Source organism: Diceros bicornis, chromosome 26 (genome assembly GCF_020826845.1).
Source record: "Diceros bicornis minor isolate mBicDic1 chromosome 26, mDicBic1.mat.cur, whole genome shotgun sequence".
Classification (NCBI taxonomy): domain Eukaryota; kingdom Metazoa; phylum Chordata; class Mammalia; order Perissodactyla; family Rhinocerotidae; genus Diceros; species Diceros bicornis.
Window position 1 is genome coordinate 3,007,380 of NC_080765.1, and position 17,233 is coordinate 3,024,612.

Genomic DNA, 17,233 nt, shown 5'->3' on the forward strand with positions numbered 1-17,233 from the left:
GCGCACCGGGGGCGGGGGAGGCGCGGGCGCACCGGCGCGGCCGAGCCCCCCGTGGGCCGGGGAATCCCGAAATCCGCCGGGGGCGCCGCGGTGAGGGGGGCGCGGGGGCGGGGACCGATGGACGGATTCCCGGGGCGGAGGCTGCGGCCCGGCGCGCGGCGAGGGTGTGATTTGAATAACAAAAGGTCGCTTCTCCCCGAGCCCGGCGGCCAGGATCACGGAGCCGGCAGCGAGGCGGCCAGGCCCGCCAGGAAGTGTGAGTGAGTGTGTGTGTATATGTGTGTGTGTGTGTGTGTGCGCGCGCGCGCTGGGGTGGTGGGATCGGTGGGACTCAGGAAGTGAGCGGGGGAGGCGGCTGAAAAGGAGGGAGAGCTGGGGGGCGCCGCGAGCCGACATTCCAGTGGGGGCAGGGGGTCCGCTCGGCCCCTCCCCACTTGGCTTCGCTGGACAAAGGCAGAATTCAGTGCCAGTTGTCGGCCTCCTGCGGCAAATTCCGAGGGGACGCCCAGATGAGTCTGGGGTCTCCAAACAGATGGGCGAAGGGAAGGAAGTGGGACAGGTATCCCCAGAAGGCTTTGAGGCCCCCCCGCCAAGTGAGACAGAGCCAGCCCTTCCTTGAGAGAGGGGAATTGGCTTCTAAATGATGTCTGCCCTGAGCGCAGAGCTTCTTTCTGTCAAGCCAGAATCCCCGAATCTCCATTCCTTACTCAATTCCTCATCCACTCTTAGAGGAATGGGAGGCAGACACTCCGCTCTGCAGGAGCCGCAGTTGGTGGCAGAAAAGGGCTCCTGGCGAACGCTGTTTTGGGGCACAGTATCCAGAAAAAGCCTGGATGCCCAAGCCTATGGCTTCAACACAGGCTGCCTCAAATCCTCAGAGGAGCAGGAAGGTTTTGGTCACAGCTGAGTCAGCAGGGACCTGAGTCCACTTATACCAACCCTGCTGTACACAGAGAAGGGGAGTGATTTGCCCAGGTCACACATTTGGCAGGGACTGGGGACAGGAGAAACCTCAATAAGGACAGTGCAGCCCAAGCTGGAAAGAGCTTCCATGGTGCCATGGAGCGCCCAGCTTCTAAAACCCTTTCCGATGAACAGGTGATGGGACCCATCCACAGCCCTGGCCTTCTGGACCCACATCAAGGGGCCGGGCATGCAGCACTGGCAAGTCCCCCATCCTGGCCCCACGGCCTGCTGGGCTGACTCGGACAGCCCCTTCCCCTTCAATCTGAGTTCTCAATCTATGAAAAAGGGACTGTTTCTCGCCTTCCTTCTAGGGGGATGTGAGAACACGGCGATAAAAAAGATGTAAAAGCAGAAGTCCAGGAACTATATAAGGGGCTTCTGTCATGGTGGTTATTTTCATTTCCAGGGTCTGGAGCCCAGTCAAGGGTCCCTCAGCTTCAGGTCTCTCTGTCTAACCCCGAATCTGGACTGCAGACTGACGCCCCATCCCAGGGCTGCCCCCGCAAGCCCAGCTCTTCCTATGCTGTGCCCCAACTAGGAAAGTCAGGAGGGCTGCCCTGGGCTGTTCTGGTGTGCTGGCTCCCATAGTCCCTTCTACCAACTCATGTCCACAAGAGTGAACCCAAGTGTGGTGGGAGGCAGGAGGGCAGCATGCTCCCTTGTCCTCATCCTCCAACACTGACACCCAAGGGAGATCAGGGCGGGTGAACCAGCAAAAGTCACCCAATGCAGAAATGAGTTTTGGATTATCTGCTCCTTGATGAAATGTACCACCATCTTTTTTCTAAAAAAAAAAGAAGATGGATAGATTCTATATGTTTAAAAAATATTGTGAACTCTTAGGTCTGGGGTTCATCAACAGATCAAGGTCTCCCACTAGATCTTGGTGCCTCTGCTGGTAAAGCCGATTCTCTCATTGCTAAAATGGAGATAGTGACACCCACTTTGCACACAGGTGGTAAAGGTCAAATGAAAGAACTTCTCAAACCTCACCCGTAGGCTGAATAACGGCCCCCAAAGATATGAGGTCCTGATCCCTGGAACCTGTAAATACTACCTTATATGGCAAAGACTGTGCGCATATGATTAAGGATTCTGACATGGGAAGAAGATCCTGCATTATCTTGGTAGACCTTAGGTACAATCACACGAATCCTTATAAGGGGGAGATCTGACACACAGAAGAGGCATGGCAGTGTACCACAGGGCAGAGATTGGAGGGATGTGGCCACAAGCTAAGAAATGCTGGCAGCCACCAGAAGCTGGAACAGGCAAAGAACAGATTCTCCCCTAGAGCCTCTAGAAGGAGCATGGCCCTGTCAACACCTTGATTTTGGCCCAGTGATACTGATTTCAGACTTCTGGCCTCCAGAACTAGAAGAGAATACATTTCTGTTGTTTAGCCACCAAGTTTACGGTAATTTGTGACAACACCCACAGGACATGAATACACCGCCCAAGGTCAGTGAGGGCTGGTGTCTCCAGACAGGTGCCTGTCTTGGGGCTGCCCCTCCATAGGACTTCCTCGAAGGGGAGCTCCTCATGTGATGGCAGGAGAGGTCAGCCAGAAGCAGGCCTGTCTTGCTCCATTTAGGAGGATGCCCTGGCAAATACATGTAAGCATGTATAGACATGGATACACACCTGCACACACATACAAACACAGGGAAGGAGCAAACAGCTTCTTAAGAGAGCTTAGGCTTCACTGCCTTGGTTAACCCATGACCTGCTAGGCCTGCCCAGCACACAAACATCTTTGGATGCCTGCCTTTCCTACCACTCCTCTTGGGAACACGGGTTCAAACTTGGAGAAGAGGTGATGAGGAGGGGCCTGCCTGGGGATTCCCCATTCCAGAGTGGTTGTGCCATGAGGCATCCTGTGGTCTCAGGTCATTAAGAAAAGACATTTCTAGCTGTGCTGCTGCAGAGAAAAGCAATTTGAAACATGCATGATCTGGGGCTGTGGGCCCCAGAAGGGGGAGCCTCTTTTGAATAAATTAGATAGAACGAGAAACAGTGGGTCCAGAAATAAGAATGCTGTGGCCCTCAGGCTGCTACTCTGTCCCTTCTTCGCCAGCTCCAGGCCACTATGTCTGAGAGCCCACTGGACATCTCTAACTGGGGGGGTCTCAGTTTCATGGGCACCTCATATTGAAGGGGTCTAATGAAAAAATTTTCTTTTCCCTCTGTTTTCACATTCTGTTCCCTCTCCTTTGTTTCCTGTCTCAACTAATGGCTCTACCTCTACTTAACTGCTCAAGCTAGAAACTTCGAGGTCAGCCTTAATGCCTCCGTTGACAACCCCCACTCCCACCTCATCTAATCAGGCCCCATATCCATGCAATTCTTTCTGGCAAATAGCTTCCAATCTATGTCTTCCCTCCCAATACAGACTGTTCCTGCACTGGCTAAGACTTACAACAACAGCCTCCTGACTGGCCTCCCTGCCTCTAGTCTCTTCCTGTCTAATTCATCTTCCACACATCTAATTATCTAATTGCAGTTCCCCACTGGCCCATCCCAAATGGAAACAAAACAAAACAAAACACCAAAAACTCTTCCATGGTTCATTACCTCTCCAGGTCCTTATTAATCTGGCCTCGTCTCCCTCCATTTTAGTCCACCTTATCCCATCCCTCCCTCCTACCCCCTCAGTGACGTCCCATCAATCCGCTCACAAGCGTTCAAGATGCTGCTGGAATGCCCTTCCCACTTTCTCAGCCTGGGAAAATTCTTCCTCACCCCTCAGGATTCAGCTCAGATGTCACCTTCTCTGTGAAGCCATCCCTGACCCATCCAGACATAGCCGGTCACTGAGGAGTCCCTTCCTACAATGGACAGCCCCTGGGTCGGCCTGCATCACCCTGGGATGGATAGTCCGTGCCCTGGGCTCTCCCTGCTCACCTGTGAACTCCCTCAGGTAGCTCTCCCTCACTGCCCCTGCATCCTGAGTGCCCTGCCCCTTACTTTCTAACCTGCCCCAGGGCTCTCTTCAGCAGGATTCCACACCCACGTCACTGTTCTACCTTTAACATCAACTAAAAACTACGGAGTGGACCCAGGAGGCCTGTACAGAAGTCGCAGAGGACTTGTCCTGGTAGAGGGTGACACCTACTGGAGAACAGTGATTCTGCAGCATAACCCTACAAATACCACACTGATTCCAGCTGGCAGGCTCAGGCTGGACTTGACAGAGTACTTTAGAGGTGTGAGATTCCATTCATTCCTGGTCACGAGGTTTGAACTCAACAATACTCGGCCGATACACAGCTAATAGGCAGGGGAGCCAGGGCTGAATACTCCCTACAAAGGGCCTTATGTACTGTATGTTACTATGTTACCACTAACAGTATATGCAGAGGGCTGTAAAGTTTACAAAATGCCTTTTTGTCTATTATCTCATTTGATCCATAAAAAACTGGGTAAGGCAGATAGAATGGGTATTATTATTACACCACCTATTTTTCAGGTGAGGTGTTGTAGAAGAAAGAGTGTAAACTGAAGCCTGGGGAAGGCAGTGAGCTGGGGAGGGAGGACCAAGGGTTCTTTAGCTCAGCTTATAGTGTTCGAGCATTTGATAGGGAGAATGTGATGAAATATTATTACTTGCATTATAAGGATGGATATTAAAGAAAAAAGAAAGTGTAGGCTCTGGAGTCAGACAGACCTCAGTTGAATTCTGACTCCATTACTTTCTAGATATGAGCAAGTTCCTTAGCCTCTCTGAATTTCAGTTTTCTTATCTGAAAAGTAAGGCTAATAAATATTACACCTCCCAGGGTTGATGTGGGAAGGAAGCAAACCAATCAATGTACATAAAGCACACGGCACAGTGGGAGGCTGTCCCCGGCTTGGCTCAACACCCTCGTCTCTCCATTTACTTGGTTGCTAGCTTCTGAGAAGTCCTGGATAATTTTTTTCTTAGCTTAAGTCATAAGAAAAAAGGATAGAAAGGCAAAGGTAACAGTAGTCATTCTGATTAAAATGACAGTAAATAAATAGGTCTATAGGGAGGAAAAATAAGTAGCTAAAACCACTCACTGACCACACCCGGCTGAGCTGCAGGGGACATTAGCCACCACCACTAGCTCAGCAGCTCCTACTCTTCCCGTGGGGACCCTGCAAGCAGAGCCTTGGCCAGGGGGACTGAGATCCCAGCGTGGCCTGTGATCCTGCTGGCTCCACAACAGAGTATTCCCACTGGGCTTTCCTTGGGCAGAATGTGGCCTTTCACTGAGACACTTTGACTCCAGTGGGAAAAGCCTTCTGCTGCCTCTCTTTGTAAGAGCATGATTACACATAAAAGTTGAAAAAGGAAAAACCCTCAAGAAACACACGAGTTCCTCGACCTAGAGTATATCTCAGAATACGTGAAGGGTACAGCATCACATGGCAAGTGGGAAGGTGGGTGCTGCTGGGGGAGAGGGGGCACTTGTGTCATGCTGTGAATAATAATAACGGATATTAATAGCTTATAAATAATCACTTATTATTGAGTTCTTACCATGTGCCAGACACTATGACAAGCACTTTACCAATATTATTTCTTTTGGTCCCCACAACAACCCTATATACTAAGTATTACTATTATTATCCTTATTTTACAGAGAAGGACCTGTAGAAAGAAGAGAGGCTGCGTGGCTTTCCCAGGGCCCCACAGCTAATAGGCAGGGGAGCCAGGGCTGAAGGCAGGCAGCGTATTCCAGAGCCCCCACTCGGAGCCCCAGTCTGGGTTCATGCTGAAGACCGATGTGCAGTGTACCAGGCACCTGGTCCTGCCCTGCCCGTGGGGTTCCTGTTCTCACTCGGGTTGGCAGGTGGTTTATACTATGTTGGTATTAGAGTGTATTTTTATTTACGGGGTTGCTTTTCTTCATTCTAAAACCTAGTGAATTAATTGTGAGGACACTGAATTCTGCTGCCTTCTCTTCCTTTCCCTAAGTGATGGGCATAAGTTCCCAGAGCCAGGTACTGGGCACCTGTGATTCAAATGCAGGGCCTGCTAGCTGCCTCTTGGACCTCAATCCCATTCCCTCTCCCTGGACCACCAAGCACGCTGCTGCATTATAGGCTTATCCACTGTGGGTATGCGAGGATGGGCCGGAAGAAATGACTCTGTGCGTAGTTGAAACATTTCCCCTGAACACAGTTTTCATTATTAACACACTACACAGGCCTATATTTTAGAGAAAACTGGCATTGCCCCAGGTATCCTAAAATCTAAAACTGAAGTTAAAATAAATATTGACTAGAAAACACCAGGTAGAAAGAAGATGATTGCAGCTTAGGCAGGAAGCTGTACAATGAACGAGCTACTAGGACACAGCCCAGAAGATCCCGTAGCCATAGGGAAATGAGGTGAAGTAAGAGACAAGCAGAGAATGCAGATGGGAGACCCCAGAGTGAAAAAAGTGCTAGGAAGGAGCGGGAGCCGCTAGGGAGGGACTGAAATTCCCACTGTAGGTTACAAACAGGTTCAGCTGCCATCCCAGCATCTTCTTAGCTAAAATCTTTCAGATAGGACCACTGGGCAGTCTTTCTCTTGACCTCTTGGAGCACACCTCTAATTTTATACGGAATCCTAGTTATTTGCTTTCAAAATGCAAACTTCGTTTTACAGAAACCTTTCACCAGCATCCAGGTACCGGTGACACGGCAACAATAAACCGTGAGGCTGAGCGATTCTCTTGGGGAAGCCCCGGCTGGTAGGGGCAGTTGGTGGCACTTAGGTTCCCCACCTGGATGTTTCTACTGAGCTCAGACCTCAGCTTTCTGAGTTGCCACAGCTGCCTGCAGAAGGCTCATCCTTTGTGGTCCTGAAGGGCCAGGTGGTCAGCAGCTTAAGTCATCTGATCAGAGTCCTGGGCTCACACCACAGCCAGGTGCCTGCGGGAACCCTTGGCTCCCCTGTAGACAGGCCACCAGCTCTCCGTCTCACCTAGACCAGCAACACGTGTGTTGATATTCACAAGACGGCCCAAACAGGAGCATCTCTGTAAGTCTCCATTACGAGTACTGAGCAGGCAAAGTGCCACCAAACCCTCGCAAGGGTTCTGGCCTGGCCTCTCAGCAGCCGCTCAATAAAGACTTAGTTACTGAAGTGTGGTCACAGTGATGTGTTGTTGAGCCTGCATTAGCCCTAATAAACCTCTGTGCCATGCTTTGCCCATCGCAGGGTATACGGGAGCAAGGACTGCCTGCAATGTGCCAGGCACCAGACCAGATGCTCTGCCTACGCTGTCCTGTCTAATCCTCCCAAGCTACAAGGCTCACTCTACAGACGTGGTGGACGCTGAGCTACAGAGAGGCTAGTGACTTCCCAAGGCCCCACAGATAGTGACTACTGCAGGTCATCTGCCTGCAGGTTCCCTGCTTTCCCTCTGTATCCACGGGGAAACTCGGGCACGGCAAGGGTTCGGATCACTGTCACCTGACAGTCTGTCAGCCTTCTGGGAGCGAAGCCATGGGAGCCTCTCCATCAGCTGGGACACGTTGGCCCCAGCGCACACTCTAGGCACCAGCTGGGGATGTCAGAGCTGCCCCTGGGGACCCTCGTGAGCTGCAACATAAATGAGTAATCAGATGAGGTCTGAAGTGCCACTCAGAGCCAGGAACAGTCAAGTGCTCTGCATCATCAGGCCCCCTCCAGGACCAAGGGTGTTTCAGGGGATACCCAGGAGCCCAGGAACGCAGCCCTCTACAGAAGGTGCCTGGAAATATACTCCCCTGGTCAGGGAAAGGGCTAGGGGTCTCCTAAGAGGGAGAGCTGGCAGTCATGGGTGCCCCTCTCACCCTGGCACAAGTGTGCATGAGCCCGTGTGCCTTAGCCCTGGTTTTATCATCTGTGGACCTTGAAATCTAGAATTCTGTTCTAGTCCCACCTACCAGTGGAAATCCCTTTAGGATTTCAGCTGCTGCAGCTGCTGAGCCATCCCAGAAACGTGCTTCCCTTCAGAGGCATGGATACACACAGAGGGCGGATGAGTGGGCAGATGACAGTTCCAAATTGAGAAAACCAGAAGTGTTCCCAGAGTTCTCAGGCAACTCAGGAGGACGAGATGGGCCCGGCAGTGCAGGGCTGCTACCAGGCCCCTGCTTGTCTGCACAGACAAGGACAGCCCCAGGCCCCCATTTAGGGAGGTGCCATGGGCACTTGCACATGTCACTTTACCCCTGTGGGGTCCCAAGAGAGCAGTGTGCGGACAGAGCTATGAAGGGAGATGGGTGTGGGGAAAGATCAGGGCGCGTGCAGGAAGACCGGGCCGCAGGGCTGACCATGAGGGGCAGAGCGACCAAGTGTGGCAAGTAGAACAGGCCAAGCGCGTCTGTGCAGAAGCAGAGCCATCTCACTGGGCAGATTAGTGGGGAGGGAGAGGGGTTCCAGCCAGAACACTTGGGCTCTGCCATGTAGGCAACCGAAAGCCAGGCAGGCCGCTGTGTGGGAAGAGCCACATAGGGACTCAAGAGGGAGAGGACTGAGCACCTCTTCACATCTGGAGCTCAGGTTGAGGCTGGCGGAGCACCTGGTGAGGGTCGAGGGGAGTCAGGCAGCACAGGGCGGGCTGAGTGATGGCTCCTGTGGTCCCCCAGCCTGTAGATTCTCATGCCCAGCCGTGTTCGAGGCCCGCCGCTGGGAGTGGTGCCTGGCAGGCTCTGGAGAGGAGCCAGACGGGAAGCTGCCAGCAGTCAGGGTGAGGCAGGAAGACAGGAGCCTGAGCCGGGGCCAGGGCTTCCAGAAGTGAGCAAGGGGAGAGGCGGGACGGCTGCAGGGATGAAGGAGGAGCCGATAAAGATCTGACGCTGGGGACTGGGAGCAATGGTGCTGTCAGGAGGGGTCAGGAGAAGGGCCCTCACTCACCGGGGCGGTGCGGGAGGAACATAGTCTTCACCACATGAAGTCTGCACTGCTGGTTGGCCACATTCCGAGGGAGGTCCTGTGGCCTCACTGCAGCTCAAGTAGGTGGGGCCCAGAGAAGCAGATTCGGGAGGCACCTGTGAGCCCAGGGAGCCGGGAGGGCCGTTGGGAGGCTGGCTGGCTCCCAAGGGTGAGCGCCCAGCTCAGGCCAGGCCCAGGTGAAGGCAGCAGAGCTCTCAGAGGATGGGCCATTTTGCTGGCTATGGGCTAAGGGGAAGTTTTGTTTTTAATCCCTTTTGGTCCTTAAGTACAACTTGCAAACTGATCCTTTCCCTTCAATATTTATAAGGGACACTTCTTAATGAAATCCTAGAAAAGCACTTTTCGAATGCTTCTAGCGCTTGGAGTGTGACCTAAATCCTCCTCCTCATCAACAGTACAGCAGCCCTCCACATTATTTACCAAGCCCCTGTTATGTAGGAGGTGGTGCCAGGCGCAGCAATGCCCACCTCTGAATGTGAGAAATCGGAAGTTAGGAAGCAAGGCAGAGGATGGAGGGAGACGGAGGTGGTTGTTGCCAGCAGTGGCTCTTGGCCCCAGCTGCACACTGCAATCACCTGGGAAGCCTGGGCCCCGGCCCAGGGCCACTGCTATAGCTGCTGTGGGGACAGCCTGGGCATCAGCATTTTAAAGCTCCCCCAGGAGATGCTGATGTGCAGCCAAGACTGGGAACAACTGAATGACTGCAGCTAGGACTCAGGGAACCCCGCTCCAGGCCTGGCTGAAGCTGAGGGGTATGGGAGACAAAGAAATGAGGCACTTCCCTGACCATTTCTCCTATACTGGGAATTTCCAAGCTTCCACCTGGAATTTTCCATCCCTCAGCCAAAGGTTCAGTGTAAGCAGGGATCTCTGCACCCTTTGCCCCTGGTAGATTTCTTTTCCTTCTTTACAGTGCCATTCCACCATCACGCCCCCCCCGACCATATTAAACACTGGTGTCCATGGGCCCTTTACACACATTTGACATTACAGGGGAAAGACACACCCCACGGCTGACCGACACAGAAATGCCTAGCATACCCCTAGAACCGATATCCGTTCTGCAAGGAGACCCACTGAGGATGAAAGGTGGCCTGGACTTAGGATGCCGCTGGCAGCAGGCGGGTTCTGGGCAGCAAAGATTTGCTGGACTTCTAACGCCTCTCCAGGCAGGCTGTGGGTGGCCAGTGGGAGTGAGGGGGCCTGTTAGAGGCACCGAGACAGATGGGAGCCACTCAGCCAAGCCCTTGAGTCAGCAGACGGCCTGGAAACCCCAACTCAGGGGGCCCAGGCTGCCAGAGCTCTCTGCCCCTGCCCTTCCGGTTCCTCCCTGGAGGCAGGAAGTTTGGGCACCCTCAAATGGCAGCTCAGAAGCCGCCAGCCTCTCGCTCGGAGGAGTTTTTCCACTGCTCCTTCCCAGAAGGACAAGTCCAGGAATGTGTCTCTGCCCAGTTATCGAATAAGCAGAGACCTGTCCCAGGGGCATGGACCAGGGCAGGAGGTATCAACTCAGGGATGTCGGTAGTGACCAACGCGGCATTTCCACGCTGGAGAGGGCGGCAGCCAGGCTAATTCCATGTTATTACAGCCTTACAGGAAGCCAGCCTGGCCTGGCTGTCAACCAGCAGCAATTTATGGGCCTTGGGGGCAGAGGGAGGGAGAAAGGGGAAGAGAAAGGAAAACACAGCCCTCCTCCCCCACAAAAAAATTGATCCCGAGTTATTTTTAGGTGCTTACTCATCCCACACATTTCTTTTTAAAAGCCACGACATGGGCTCTCTTCAAAAACCATTTAGCAGGAGATAGCTGCTCACACAGGCGCAATAGGGAGGGGGGCACCTGTGAGCACTGGGCCTGCATGAAAAGGCGGGAGAGTGACAAGGTCTTCAAGGAGCCTCCTCACAGTAAAAACAGCCCAGGATTCTGCAGGCAGAGTAGGGAGGCTGAATGAAGAGAAGCTTTCAAGTCAGAATCGCAGAGTTCAAGTCCTACCTCCAGCTTTCTCTTGTACTGGGGCAGGTCACTAGGAAAATCAGATGGGACCCTGGGCTGGAACCCTGGCCACATGTGGCTTTGGGCAAGTCACTCAAGCTCTCTGTGCTCAATTTCCCCATCTACAAAATAAGGCTAGTTAATGTATGTAAAACACTTGGAAAATTGCCCTCATTCCTAGTGTTATATGAGTTAGCTACCATTTCTATTATAGCACCACACATACGTTAATTATTACTGTCAGTAATAATAATTTAAAGTAAATATGGAGTAGGATAGAATATGAAGCCACAGAAGGCCTGAGGTAGAGAAGAGGTAAAATTGCAGAAAGTTGTATTCACAACTCAACGCCTGCCAAGGATGGCTGTGGAAGAGGCCTTACCCCCGTGTAGGCGTGAAGGCTGAGACTGAGTTTCTCCTCCTGTAAATGGGGTAGCACCTGCTCTTGGGGCACTAATGCAAATGGAAGCCCACAGCACGGCCCACAGGAGGCGCTCAGTGATGCTAACTGACTCTGAAATCACCTCTCCTTAGTGTGACGGCGACTTCGGTGGGTCAACTTGACTGGGTCACAGGTTGCCCAGATATTTGGCTAAACATTATATCCAGGTGTGTCTGTGAGGGTGCTCCTGGAGGAGATTAGCATTTGAATCGGTGGACTGAGCACAGAATATGGCCCTCTCCAATGTGGGTGGCCACCATCCTATGCTGAGGGCCTGAACAGAACAAAAAGGTGGAGAAGGGGAGAATTCAGTTCTTTTTCTGTTTAACTTCTTGAGCTGGGACATCGGTCCTTCTCGGCCTGGAACTTACACCACCAGCTCCCCTGATTCTCAGACTTTTGGACTCAGACTGAATTAGACCGCCAGCTCTCCTGGGGTCTCTAGCTTGCAGATGGCAGCGTGAGCCGATTCCCTATAATCAATCAACCAACCAACCAATCTCTCTCTCTCTATGTGTGTGTGTGTGTTCTGTTTCTCTGGCTGCCCATTGAATCAGAACCAGACCCCTCTAAATCTGTCCTCTCTCTGCCAGCCATCACCCCTCTTTGCACGGCCGCCTTCCACCCCCCGCCTCCCCAACACCTGCCTGCCTCCCTGCTGCCCCTTCTGCCTTCAACACCCCATACATATTAACCCAGCCCTTATCGACCTCTCTCTTCTAGTTCCATCCAGTAAACCTTTATTGAGTGTCTACTGTATGCATGGCACCGGGTTAAGTGCTGTGACTACTGAGATAAATAAAGCCAGGGTTTCAGCCCCCCAATCATTTTAAGACAATGTGGGGGTTACCTCCATAAGAAGTGGTGCAGTGCCCAGGGAGCATCAAGGAGGGGCTGGGGGAAGGAGCAAGAGGCCAGGGACATCTTCCTGCAGGAAGTGACAGAAAAAGGCATTCCAAGCAGATTCCGCAGGGCCCCTGGGGGCGGGAGAGGAGCACCAGGAGTGGAGCCGGAATTCCAGAAGCCCTCACTGCCTGCCACCCTCATCCAGATGGCCCAGGTCAAAGTGGTCTGAAGCCCACTCTTCCATGTCTGTTCACCTCCCACAGGGCTGCTCCTTCCTCTCTGAAGTCCTCCCAGGCTGAGCACCCAGCAGGCCTCAGCAGAGCCTCTAGGGCTAGGGTTCACTTCTGTCATGGTATCTCGGTCTTAGGTGGTGAGATGCTGGGGACAGCGGTCTCCTCACCTCCCGACCCCCCACCTGCCACCTCAGGGATCATTCAGAAACAGGCAAGTCACCCCCTCCTTAAAAACCCCAAGAGCTCCCCAAGCACAGCTTTCAAAGGGGGACCCCAAGGGCTTTCCTCTGGCTTGCTGCCTCCCCCTGAGCCTCATCCCACATCTCTCCTGCCACAGGGCCTTTGCATGAGCCAGCCTCTCTCCCTACAAGGCCGCTCTGTCCTCTTCTCTGCTTCTCTTCCCCAGGCAGAGAAACACACACACGCTTATCACTTCTGTGAAGTCTTCCCACAGCACTCTTTGCACATCTTTAGCTCTGGTGAGATTACTTGGGCCTGATCTTTGGGGGCAGGAACCTGGTCTCATTCCAAGCCCAGCTCTCTTCCAAACTTCAGGTGAAGCCCTTGAAGCATATGTGCAGAAAAAATTCCGCCATTACTAACTATACTGACATCACTAGAGGTGACGATCCCTTTAATAAATGGCGATAGTATGGAGGCAAAGCTTACTTCATGTTCTAGAGAAAAGACTGGTGAATAACAGATATATGTCAATTGCATTCACTAGAATACATGATTTGAGTAACACAGTCATGCACCGCATAACGACGTTTTGGTCAACAATGGACCACACGTACGAAGGTGGCCCCATAAGATTGGTACCATGTAGCCTAGGTGTGTAGGAGGCTGTACCACCTAGGTCTGTGTAAGCACACTCTATGATGTTCGCACAATGATGAAATTGCCTAACTAACGCATTTCTCAGAACGTATCCCCATTGTTAATCAACGCATGACTGTAAAGGTTTGGGAACAAACAAACTGTGACCTCATTAAGCTGAGGAATTCCTGCCCCTCCCCCAGGTTGGGGTCACCTCTGCTCTGAAAATCCCACTGGCGATGAAACACTTGATAAGGTTGTTGCCCACTGCTGCCAGACCCCACACACACGTCACGCCTCACACACACTAGTAATGTGATGTGAGCCATCTTACTCTGTGAGCCACGATGTTCTCTGCCCATAAAATGGGTACAAAAAACATCGCTCTTACAAGAGGTTGTTGTAAGGATCAAGTGAAAAATAACATATGTGAAAGTACTCAGGAAACTATTAGTGCCCGTAAAATTTTCTGAGCTCCAAAAACATCCCTTTATTGCTAAGTTTATTAATAAATAATAAAATCTGTCCTTGTGGGTGTAACAGGTTTTATTACATAGAGTCTCTTGCCAATTCTTGCCCCATCAGCCTTGCTGCACCTCCCTTTGCCTGGCTCCTAGGATCTGGCTCAACTAGCGTCCCGGTAGGGCAAGGACTCAGGCTCTCTCTGCATCGCTGCATGACCTAGACCCAGGTCCTTACCCTCCCAGAGCCTGTTTTTTGGAGATGATCAAGGGATGTGGAGAGGGTTAAATGAGATGACTGACATCCAGTGCATGGGACATGTGCTCAGTGGCCGTGAGCTCCTGGGCCACCTTGGAGGGCTCCTGGGGGGCAGGGCTCAGTAACCAAACCAGATAAGCAGATCTCTGTTTCCCAATGGGGCCAAAGTGAGGCCAAGGTGTCACCCGGCACCATTCCTAGTTAGACCTGGTGTTGCAGAGAGCCTGGTGACAGTCTTCCCCACCCTCCCCCAAACTCCTCTAAGAAGACGCATGGAGGCCACAGCTCTCCCATTCTTCCTGGGGGTGTCAGTGGGGGGAGTACCTGGAATCTTTTCTCTCTCCTCCCCTCACACAGAAACCCCAAAAAAGGCTCTCCTCATGGAGTTTCAAGTTGCCTGACTTGCAAAGTACCTGGCCTGTTCTTTGTTTTACATTTTAAAATCCATTTTTCTCCTTAAAGATGGAGACACTTCCTTAAAATACAAGCTCTCCACCAGCATTTCTTGCTGTGTTTTTCAAAAGTCTAGCGATGGTGCCAAAAGAATGGGAAGGGAGTGAGGACACTTGGGACTTGATCTTGGGCCACTGAGTGGTGAATGAGGCCAGAGCCGTTCTCTCTCTTGTTCGTGGCTGAATCCCAGCCTCCAGACAACGCATGACAAAGAGCAGACACTCAGTTAACAGTGATTGGACGTATGAATGAATGTGTGCAACAAATCGTCTAACCGATGTGCCAGGCCCTACCTGAGTGCTGGGACACACACAGGACTCTGCAGTCCCTGGCGCCGGTGGGCACCTGTGGCTTTAGCAGAGGCTTTCACACCCAGATCGCAAGTCTCGACACCCAGTGAAGCAGGAGTGCAATCCGGTGAGCTAAATGAGACACAGAGAAACTGAGGGCTTGGCCGAGAAACAGAATCTGTGTTTCTCGTCACATTCATTCACCAGTGTCATGCTGCAGGCTCTTTCCACTGCACCTCAGTTCTTCTTGCTGTCCTGTGATACAGTTATACGGAAAAGCGCGATCTTCCAGTGGTCTGGAGCTCATCTGTCCCCCCAACCACCCAACTAGGCCAACCTTCGCTTGGTACCACCATGTGCCACGTTCTGTGCTTGGCGCCAGGGGAAAGGGAGAATGCGGGCAGGTGAATGCAAAAATGGAGTAAGACCAGGTCTCAGGGATTGTTCTTTCTACCAACAATGAAGGAGACAAAACATCTCCTCTGTGGCCACTGTGGAAAGTTTGGTGGCTCCTCAAAAAATTAAACATAGAATTACCACATGACCCAGCAATTCCACTCCTAGGTATATATATACCCAAGAAAATTGAAAACAGGGACCCAAACAGGTAGGTGTCCACTAATGTTCATAACAACATTATTCACAAGAGCCAAAAGGTAGAAACAACCCAAACGTCCATCAACAGATGAATGGGTAAATAAAACATAGTATATATACCCAATGCAATATTAGTCAGCTATAAAAAGAAATGAAGTTCTGATACATGATATAATGTGGATAGATCTTGAAAACATATGCTGAGTGAAATAAGAGACACAAAAGGACAAATATTGTATGGTTCCACAGAATATGCAAATTCACAGAGACAGAAAGTAGATTAGAGGTTACTGGAGGACGGGGTCAGAGGGGAAAAGGGAGCTATTGCATAGTGGGTACAGAGTTTCTGCTTGGACTGACGAAAAATTTTGGAAATAGTGGTGATGGTTGCACAACATTATGAATGTGATTAATGCCACTGAATTGTACACTTAAAAATAGTTAAAATGGAAAATTTTATGTATATTTTACCACAATTTTTTAAAAGGAAAAACACACACAAAATATGATAGCTGTAGTGTAGGAGTAGACATGAATCTGTGGAACAGAACAGCAAGTCTAAAAACAAAGCAGACTATTCAGGTGGTACCAACACAATGAGAAAAGTGCTCATGGCGGGGGTGGGGGTGACCGAATATAAGAAAGCAAAACGACTAACTTAGAATAAAATACAGAAAAATCTGTTTATAACTTAGCAATGAGAAGACCTTCTTATGCAAGATAGAAAATGATGACACCATAAAGGAAAACATGTTTCCTGTGGCGGTACAGTCTTTGAACTGGACAATCTGGCAGGATCTAATAAAATTTCAAATACCCACAAATACACATATCCTCTAACCCCTGGGATCTATCCTAGAGAAATGTTCCCAAGAGCCACGTTCAAGGGCATTCCCTGAAGCACTTTTTCTAAGGAAAAAGCAGAAACAACTTAAATGTTCCCACAATAGCAGAACGTTGAAATAAACAAGGGCACGGCAATTCTAAGGAATACTATGCAACAGTTAAAAAGAATGAGGTTGGTCTAAAAATGCTAGGAAAGAAAATAAAAAGCAAAACTCGACACCCTGGATCACTCCAAATGGATCTGCTCGCTTACCAGCCTCGTCCTCATTTTCAAAGGATCCGGTAGGTGGAGCACACACCAGTGTGACGCCATCTGAAGAGCTGCCACACTTGAAACAAGGGCTTGGAGCGTCCTACTCCAGTGGCTACTCAGAGGAGGGAAAGTCAGGAAAGGGGCAGCTGGGCTGGGGTGTTGGTCCTCGTGCATGTAGTGGGGGCCAAGGGAGAGAAGGAAGCAGGAAAAAAACCTATAAAAACAGCAGGAAAGCAAGCTAAGGTAAGACAATGTGAAGGTCAGAGGTCATACCCAGTGCAGGAAAATTCCAACCATACAGGCCGAGACACGTTAAGTGATATCAACATGTCCTCAGATGCTGTTCTAGGTCATTTTCTCTCCTCTTACTTCTGGCCAGTCACAGGGTTGAAACTTAGATCATTCATGGAGGATCCTCTGTTATAGCAAAGGAGGGCAGCCTTGCAAATGGCTTTTCCCCAAATCCTGAACCTGCAAAAACACTTGGCTTTGGTCTCATTGAGTGTCCTAGTGTCCCCATGTTGGTGCCACCCCACTCCACTTCTTCCAGCTCCTTCCTATCTCAGGAAGGGGAGGGGTCACGCACCTTCTGAGGATCCATTATCATATTTCAACCTCACAATTACTGTAATTAGAAAGGTAAGCAATATGCCCAAGATCATGCAACTAACAAGGATCAAGGCCAGGATCCGCATCAGAACCTGGGTCTGTTTACACCTAAAACGCATGCTCCTCCCGTTAGCTGATGCTGCTGAGGAAGCTCTTACCGAGTACCCGTCATGTGCAAGAACACTGGTAAGGCTCTAGGGGATGTAAAATTAGTCAAGTCCTGATCTCAAGACAGCCTAAGTGTGCTGGTGAAGAATATAAGCGAGAGTA

General features: G+C 51.0%; 1 protein-coding gene across 2 annotated transcripts in view; it reads right to left on the reverse strand.

The window, feature by feature from the left end:
• HIP1 (huntingtin interacting protein 1) overlaps positions 1–17,233 on the reverse strand; it is a 141,088-nt gene that overhangs the window by 81,431 nt on the left and 42,424 nt on the right. The window lies entirely within an intron of this gene.